The sequence below is a fragment of the Pseudophryne corroboree genome, chromosome 11 (genome assembly GCF_028390025.1).
Source record: "Pseudophryne corroboree isolate aPseCor3 chromosome 11, aPseCor3.hap2, whole genome shotgun sequence".
Lineage (NCBI taxonomy): Eukaryota > Metazoa > Chordata > Amphibia > Anura > Myobatrachidae > Pseudophryne > Pseudophryne corroboree.
The window spans coordinates 130,379,921-130,386,066 of record NC_086454.1 but is presented as its reverse complement, the minus strand read 5'-3'; the positions used below and the strand labels follow the sequence as shown (position 1 = coordinate 130,386,066).

Sequence of the window (6,146 nt, the reverse complement as noted above, 5' to 3'; positions counted from 1 at the left end):
AAATCCCCGGTAAGCTGCGTCTCGTGACGGTTTATCGCGATTAACCTGGCAACACAATTACCTGCGATCAATGATCGTGGATAATTGAATAGCCTCTTAAGACACCAAAGAAGTAAATAAAAGTTGCTACAGAGTACATAAAAAATGTCTAAAGCTTTCAACAAACTAATACAGTGCATAAAACCAAAATATTAGATTTTTATTCACTTTTTAAAAGGTTGACCCCGACGTGATTTGAACACGCAACCTTCTGATCTGGAGTCAGACGCGCTACCGTTGCGCCACGAGGTCTGGTTGTAGAAGTATTATAGAAATATGTAGGAACTCATATGCTATTAAAACATCTTATGTATTTTGCTTTGTAAATGAGCTGAAGTTTTTTTTTTTTTTTTTTTTTTATAAAGAACTGACGTTCATTCTGGTCTTTACAACTAAAGTGAAGAAGAAAGATAACTAGAATAACTGACGAATGTGCATTTCATTGTCCTCATCACTGCTGAAAGGGATCATTTTACACGCAGCGTAGGGTGAGCTTGCCAGCTACGATTTTATCCATGCAGACACCACCTATCCATTCATTTTACTCTATAATGCGATGAAATGATCAAGTATACTTTTCAGCGTGAGGGAAACATCGATATATCTAGCCGTCTGCTCCCTGCATACTAAAGAGCGAGATGAACTGAAGATGTGCACTTGTGCAGAAATATCGGCTAATAGAGACCACGTGTTTCTTAGTACACCCATTCCACAAGTGCACTGTTCACTATGGGAAAAGACAGTAACTAGCCATTGTACAGATGTGGTGTTAGAGAGCTTTAGCAATGTGGGCAAACATAATTTGCAGTGCATATGTAGGCAAAGACTTCAGGACAAAATCAGTTGTAGTACATGCTGGAAACGTTCACATACGTGCAATACTGAGACAACCTTGTATACATACATTTCAACCACAGCTAGTAAGCGGTTTCCGTAGTGTAGTGGTTATCACGTTCGCCTCACACGCGAAAGGTCCCCGGTTCGAAACCGGGCGGAAACATGTTTTTAGAACTTTTAATAATTATTACAAATTCAAGTGTCCTTTATAATTGTATGTAAAATTATAATAAGTGTATGTGATTCATTATTTCGGAATATTAATATAGAAAGCCACAATTATTTTTGCCTAGGTCCAGGCTGTATTTTTGTATTCCATTAAAAGTTCTGTCACTAATTGTAATCATTATACATTTTAATTATGCCTACTGTAAATGAGTGGTGCATTTACTGTTTTTAATAAAATATTTTAAATAGACATTAGCCAGCAAAATTTGAATGCAAGGAGCTCAAACTGAAGTAGCCAAAGCATCGACTTATTTTTTATTCCTTTTTTTTATTCTAGTTAAAGCTTCAGTCACTCATAGTGGGGGACAGGAAAGGAAGAAAAAAAAAATCACAAGGCCCCAGCGAGATTTGAACTCGCGACCCCTGGTTTACAAGACCAGTGCTCTAACCCCTGAGCTATGGAGCCATTACAATGGATAATCTGACCACATATGTATACATAGGAAAAGTTATGCAGCAGTAACAATAACAGATAATTAGCTACTACATTGAACACATCTTTGTTCTGAAAACAGCAAAGCAGCACAGCTTCACCAACATATATACATGACACAAGCACAGCTTCTTTTTGACATCATCTACCTTACTGTCTGCAATACAGAAAGCATGGTGTAGTCGTGGCCGAGTGGTTAAGGCGATGGACTTGAAATCCATTGGGGTTTCCCCGCGCAGGTTCGAATCCTGCCGACTACGAATATTTTTTTCCATAGATTGTTTCTTTTCTTTTTTTTTTACGTACTCTTGAACATATACTTATTTATATTTAAGCTCAATGGTAACTTTAAAAAAAAAAAAAAAATTTTGAGACCATTTGAAGTAAAAATTTAGGCACTGCTGAGATTCGAACTCAGGATCTCCTGTTTACTAGACAGGCGCTTTAACCAACTAAGCCACAGCGCCGCTTGTTCGAGATTCTGCCATAGGTTTTATCTGTGATGCAGTGTAATACCAGCCCATGGTCACGTATTGCTTATTGTTCGGGTTACAGCACCACTTCGTATCCCTTCATCACAAGAGGCATCATGTACGTCTGTTTAGTGACAGTCTCAAAGATCATATAGTGACAGTCTCACATACAATAGTGACTGTAGCACAGACCGTATATTGACAGTCTCACAAATCATAGCAAGAGATCACTAGGTGAAAACCGGAACGATCCGGAATCCATCGTGACAGTCTCAAAAACCATACTGACACTGACAGTCTAACCGAACATACACTCTCACTGACCGAAGTGACAGTCTTTCAGACCATATAGTGACAGTATCACAGAGCATATTGACGGCCTCACATACCATAGTGAGTGTGAGTTTCACGGATCATAAAGTGACGCTCTCATGGACCATAAAGTGGCGGTCTCACGGACCATAGTGACAGTCTCACAGATCGACTACAGCATTCATTTCTTTGAGGCAGCTGCTGCTGTGACGTAACAGACATTTTAACCTTTTCTTTCCTATGGCTAGGTGGGAGGGTGTGGGCTATGCTATTGGGAGTGAGGGATGGGTGGGAAGGAGGATAACAGCGTCTCACCTATCGCGCACGTGTTTCCTATTGCAGTAACAAGCACAATTGGGATTTGTTTTTATCACGGTAATGTCTGAGACTGAAGGTGACGTCAGCGAGGATTCTTGTAGGACGATTTTAAACAAACGTTTTATGAAACGTTCCGAATGAGTAATCAGTCACATTGTGACGTAATAACCGCTCTCTCATTACTGTGGGTGGCCTGTAGATCAGACCTGGGAAACAAACAGTGACACTATTGGAATAGTTTAAAAAAAAAAAAAAAAACGTAATGTGTAGTGCACATGAAAAACATGATAAACAAGTAGAGTATGACAGGATAGCTGTGGCCCTGCCAAGAAAGAAAGGCGGGAAAATTTAGCATTGGGACTACTGACTAATTATACTGACATCCTACTGTAATCTAATAAATTGATTACCTGTCGGCATTCTAAAAATTGGGTTGCCGTGGTCGATTATATGACCGTGGGCATCCCGACCGCCTGGATTGACTATCACACCCATTTATTTTTTTCCCCTTTTTTCAAGTTTGTCCCCGACATTCCAAGAATGTACTAAGTCATTCTGATGGATTTTCTTTTCATGGTGCTTTGGAATTCCTGGACTTGTGCAGTTCTATGTGTTACGATGGAACAGATGGATAGTAGACTGGATTCCTTTCCCTGGTGTGTATCCAGGGATGATGTCAGGTAAATACCTGGTGAGCTTCTCTCCTGCAGAGCACCATCCACTACTATGGGGGGTGAGGTTCAGTGATCATATTATACCCCTTTTCCACTAGCTGTTTTTACCCGTGTTTTTGCACGGGGGCGCGCATCGACACGGATTTTTAGTAGGTGGAAACGGGTCAACACGGTTTGAGTGACCCGGGAATCCAACCCGGCTATTTACCTGGGTAGAACACGGTAATGACACGGATAGCGGTGCAGTGGAAACGGTCATTACACGTGTTTTCAGACCCGAGTAACGCTCTGAGACGCTGATTGGCTGCTTCTGGGGCACTGGAAGATGATGTCATCCCTGGGAGACACGCTGGGCACATGCAGGCACCGCAGCAGCAAACAACACTACGCTGGGCACATGCAGGCATTGAGGCAGCTTGCAAACAAAACACTCTGAAGTCGCGCTGGGTACATACAGATATTTTTATTGCAGCAGCTTCCAAACAAACAGACAATATACAGCAGCAGAAGCTCCAGCACAGCAACATGGCTAGCCATACCTGGTCAGACACAGAGATCAAAGAGCTGCTTAATATTCGGGGAGAGGAAGAAATAAGAAGGCAGGTGACTGGAACAGTTAAGGGTGCTATCGTCTACAAGAACATATCCCTTATGCTGGCAGAAAGGGGCATCCAAAAAACCCAGCAACAAGTCGTTAACAAATTGAAGGCACTACGCAGACAATTCACCAAAGTACACGACCATAACCGCAAGAAAAGTGGTGCTGGGCGTATGGAATGGCCATATTATGACCTATGCTATAGTGTCTTCGGCAAATCTGCGATAACAAATCCCATAGCACTATCGTCATTCAGCTCTGCCAGTCGCCAGATGTCAGTCGACGAGGACTGTGACGAAACACAGCACAGCCTTCCCAGCTCACAATGCAGCCCATCATCCCCGCTGCTTATATCGGACAGCAGTTTCGAAGACTCGACCGTCAATGATGATTCCATCAGTGCCACTATTGAGGACGTACCACAGTCTTAGGCAGAGACGTCGCAACCCCCCAAGACCACGACTTTGCACTCAAATAGTAAGTACAGGTTGAGTATCCCATATCCAAATATCCGAAATACGGAATATTCCGAAATACGGACTTTTTTGAGTGAGATAGTGAAAATTTTGTTTTTTGATGGCTCAATGTACACAAACTTTGTTTAATACACACAGTTATTAAAAATATTGTATTAAATGACCTTCAGGCTGTGTGTATAAGGTGTATATGAAACATAAATTAATTGTGTGAATGTAGATACACTTTGTTTAATGCACAAAGTTATAAAAAATATTGGCTAAAATGACTATCAGGCTGTATGTATAAGGTGTATATGAAACATAAATGTATTCTGTGCTTAGATTTAGGTCCCATCGCCATGATATCTCTATATGGTATGCAATTATTCAAAAATACGGAAAAATCCGATATCCAAAATACCTCTGGTCCCAAGCATTTTGGATAAGGGATACTCAACCTGTATTACCATTACAAATACAGTTGCAGCAGTCCCTATATGTAAAGGCATGGTAATGTTGCAGAGTATAGCTAGTGTGCAGGTGGGAGAAGGCCACAAACACGTATATGCTACCACTGCTATTTTTTTTATAGAATCATGGTAATGTTGCAGAGTATAGCTAGTGTGCAGGTGGGAGAAGGCCACAAACACGTATATGCTACCACTGCTATTTTTATATTGTTGCTTACATTCTGTTTCATCTCCTTCACAGTCTACAACGTTCCACAGCGGAAAAAGAAACTGAACAAAACAGAACAAACGGTCAAAGCAATGAAGTCCATTATCGTGGATCACCTGCGTGAGGCAGATAGTGAGCTCAATGCCCAGGAAGATGCACGGCTTGAGAGATTTCTTGCGTCAGAAAAAGAAATGCATCAAACTTTTATGAGTCAGTTAATGACCATGCATGATAGGCAGATGACATTTTTTGAACGCACGTTTGCACGTACCATAGGGAATACCACACAAACACAACAGCAAGACACAGCCTACCCACAGCACCCATATGGTCCATACAACTATGAGCCTCCCTCAAATCCCCCAACACAAATCCCGCAATCCTCAGAATTTCGGGTATATAGACAACTGCCTTAGAGCACTGGGTTATAAAACAATGTTTGTGTTTTAAGGTTCTGTTTGCACTGTATCCTCAACCCTGATACCTACAAATGCAAACATTATTTTAATTTTACAGAGTGCCCTGTTGGCACTTTAAACTTTTATATTGTTACCTCAGAAAATGGTCAGTGGGATCCAGATATTGGGGCTACCTTTTTATATTGTTACCTCAGGAAATGTGCGGCAGTGTGATCCAAATATTGGGGGTAACCCGATACCTGCCAAACCAAACATTAGGGTTTTTTTTTTACAGAGTGCCCTGTTTGCACTTTACTCTTTTACCTCAGGGCAGGTGTCTTCACCATGTGGCCCTCTAGCTGTTGTGGAAACACATAGCAACACATGCTGGTACATGTTGTTCCACAACAGCTGGAGGGACAAATGTTGAAGACCCCTTGCGTTATGTGGAATTTTACAGTGACATGTTTGCACTTAAATATTTTATATTGTTACCTCAGAAAATGTGCGGCAGTGTGATCCAAATATTGGGGGTAACCCGATACCTGCCAAACCAAACATTAGGGTTTTTTTTTTACAGAGTGCCCTGTTTGCACTTTACTCTTTTACCTCAGGGCTGGTGTCTTCACCATGTGGCCCTCTAGCTGTTGTGGAAACACATAGCAACACATGCTGGTACATGTTGTTCCACAACAGCTGG

At 41.5% G+C, this 6,146-nt stretch overlaps 5 non-coding genes across 5 annotated transcripts; 2 read left to right on the top strand and 3 right to left on the bottom strand.

Moving 5' to 3' along the window:
* Nucleotides 1-219: 219 nt before the first annotated feature.
* On the bottom strand, nt 220-291 carry TRNAW-CCA (transfer RNA tryptophan (anticodon CCA)). Its single transcript has one exon. It is a non-coding gene; the product is annotated as a tRNA-Trp (tRNA).
* Nucleotides 292-966: 675 nt separating this feature from the next.
* TRNAV-CAC (transfer RNA valine (anticodon CAC)) lies at nt 967-1,039 on the top strand. Its single transcript has one exon. It is a non-coding gene; the product is annotated as a tRNA-Val (tRNA).
* Nucleotides 1,040-1,437: 398 nt separating this feature from the next.
* On the bottom strand, nt 1,438-1,510 carry TRNAT-UGU (transfer RNA threonine (anticodon UGU)). Its single transcript has one exon. It is a non-coding gene; the product is annotated as a tRNA-Thr (tRNA).
* A 205-nt stretch (nt 1,511-1,715) lies between these two features.
* TRNAS-UGA (transfer RNA serine (anticodon UGA)) lies at nt 1,716-1,797 on the top strand. Its single transcript has one exon. It is a non-coding gene; the product is annotated as a tRNA-Ser (tRNA).
* A 133-nt stretch (nt 1,798-1,930) lies between these two features.
* TRNAT-AGU (transfer RNA threonine (anticodon AGU)) lies at nt 1,931-2,004 on the bottom strand. Its single transcript has one exon. It is a non-coding gene; the product is annotated as a tRNA-Thr (tRNA).
* Nucleotides 2,005-6,146: the final 4,142 nt, after the last annotated feature.